Raw genomic sequence first — 2500 nt, forward strand, 5'->3', positions numbered from 1 at the left:
TAAAGAGCAAAAAAGAGCACATGAGAAGAGGCGACGAAATTTGAGAAATTTAAGCGAAGAAAGCCTCGAGAAAAGCCGCGAAGAGAGCAGAAGAGGAAATTTCAATGAAGAACACCGTAAGGCTGAGAGAAAGAGAGCGAGAGGAAACACTTATTTACAACGGTTAGCTTTCAGGTAATGTTTTCCTTCTTAATCAATATGCCTCGCTGCCTCACATATTTTATAAAAGTCGCTAAAAAACGAAAAAGACGGCCTGAAAACGTTTGCAATTCCGTGTTGACAGAGATTCTGATCTACCTTGGCCTCAGTCTGCATTTTAGACCCAGTCTGGGCTGCAGTTTGCATTTTATACTGACCGACTTCAACAATCACATTTATAGCGGAGCTCAGAAGCGGGCCAGCTGAGCACCATAGGTAAGATTTTATAGGAAATCTATCCATGCGAGAAATTTTGCTTATGACGTCACGTACGTCCGCCCGTACAGGCTGTCGGGGTAGGGAGGCAGGAGATCGTCTGGGGACGGGAGTGTTCGGGCAATTTTCCTTGACAGCAAATCGCGTGGTTTTCTGGCGGGAAATCACTTTAGTGACCAGCAACGGGATAAAAAGCAGGAAAATGGAAGAAAAGCAAAAGAGCATGAGACAAGAGGGGACAAAATTTGAGAAGTTTAAGCGAAGATCAGCCTCGAGAGAAGCCGAGAAAGGAGAAGAAGCGAAAATTTCAATGAAAATCACAGTAAAGCTGAGAGAAATAGAGCGAGAGACAAAACATTATTTACAACGGTTATCTTCCAGGTAATGTTTTCCTTTTTTAGGTCTTAATCAATATGCCTCACTCCCTTACATATTTTGTAAAACTCGCTAAAAAAACGAAAAAGGCCTGAAAACGTTTGCAATTCGTGTTGACAGAGATTCTTACACATTTCAACCATCACATTTATAGGTTTTTTTGTGTGAAATGGATGTCCAGTCGTGAGCTGCTTTGTTTGACTGTGAAATTTCAGTCGAGTAAGCGAATTTAGTACGCTTTTGTTGTTGTTCTAAACTGAAGAGAGAGGGTGTAAAGATTGACGGTCAAACGGAAAATGTTGCGAAAGAGATCACTCTGCATGTACATTCATTTTTAGTTGTTGATTACAAGGTCGGTTACGGTTTGCAAGGCTTGTTTGTTTTCAGCTGTCAGGTCACAGGTGTCTGATCACTGTAAACTGTATACCGTAATAAGCTTAATGACGATTAATTTTGTACTTAATGCAGAAGCATAATTATTTCCATTAGCTCCGCTTTTAGCCATTAGCTCCGCTTTTAGGCTTGGCTAAATGTATATCCGAATCTATATATTAGGCTTTTTGTGTGAAATGGATGTCCAGTCGTGAGCTGCTTTAGCTGACGGTGAAATTGCAGTCGAGTAAGCGAATTTACTAAGCTTACGTTACAGGAAGCATAATTATTTCCATATACACTATATTGCATTATGGGGTTAGAAACGGGAGCTCCGCTGTTAGGCTTGGCTAAATCTATATATTATAAATAAAAATGGTTCCAAAAATCCATATCAGCACTGTACTCCTATAGGGTTAAACAGATACTTACCTCGAACAAGTGCCTTCAGGCTGTCCACACAATTATGGTTAGCAGCTTCGTTAAGTTTATATTCCATGCCACAGCCGTGGTTGGATAACTGCGTACAAACCACCTTCCTGTAGGGGCATTCTGCCTCGTGACGTTCCTTTTCATTTCTTGGGAAAGTATCTTGGCATCCCTCGTTTTGACAGGACATTCCATTGGGGCCGTAGGGGCAGCGACGGATGTGGTTGCCAAGTTGTTCATAGTCCACTATTGTCGTACAGCCTTGTTCCAAATAGTTGCATCTAATTCGGAGTTTAGCGAGGATATTTTTTAGCAAGGGCAGTGGTGGCCTCAGGTCACCAGGGTGCAATGGACTTCGGCAAGTTGGACAAGTATTTCTATCTTCCAACCACCGCGAAATACATTCTCTGCAGAAAACGTGTTGACAAGGCGACTCAGTAGGGTCCTCGAATACATTTGCGCAAATGCAGCAGATAAGTTCCGGATCGACTTGCACGAACCTCTCTTGCTCTATACCCATATTTTCACTTGTTAATAACTTTAAACTTGCATTCCTTGCAGAGAAGGCCCTCTCACAAAAAATCGTAGCTGTGTGATAAAAACTTCCGCTTGTTTCTAGGTAACCCTCAGTAACCCTTGGTTACCCCGGTCACTTGTACCCAGTTCTTATGGTCACTACTCGGGTCACGTAAATCCGATTCGTTTCCGATGGCCATTCGTTCTGAAGGATCCACACCAAATAAGGTCATTCACGGAAAATAAATTATTCACGCCATCGATCCTGCCATTGCCAAAATAAAATTGCTCACAGGAGGATCGGGGTTGTGCATTTATCTTTGTACAGTCTGGCCATCGTTCATTCAGCATGGTATAATTCATAGCACAGGTCAAGTTAACGGATTAAAGATTT

The 2500-nt window shown here is 42.1% G+C and overlaps 1 protein-coding gene across 1 annotated transcript in view; it reads left to right on the forward strand.

Annotated features, from left to right (window-relative positions):
* The first annotated feature begins 2376 nt into the window (after window positions 1–2376).
* LOC137969782 (casein kinase I-like) overlaps window positions 2377–2500 on the forward strand; it is a 23016-nt gene continuing 22892 nt past the window's right edge. Inside the window, exon 1 of the mRNA XM_068816144.1 lies at window positions 2377–2500. This exon is cut by the window's right edge and continues 227 nt beyond it. The gene's annotated coding sequence lies outside the window, so the exon portion shown is untranslated.

Source organism: Montipora foliosa, chromosome 9 (assembly GCF_036669935.1).
Source record: "Montipora foliosa isolate CH-2021 chromosome 9, ASM3666993v2, whole genome shotgun sequence".
In the NCBI taxonomy this organism is placed as follows: domain Eukaryota; kingdom Metazoa; phylum Cnidaria; class Anthozoa; order Scleractinia; family Acroporidae; genus Montipora; species Montipora foliosa.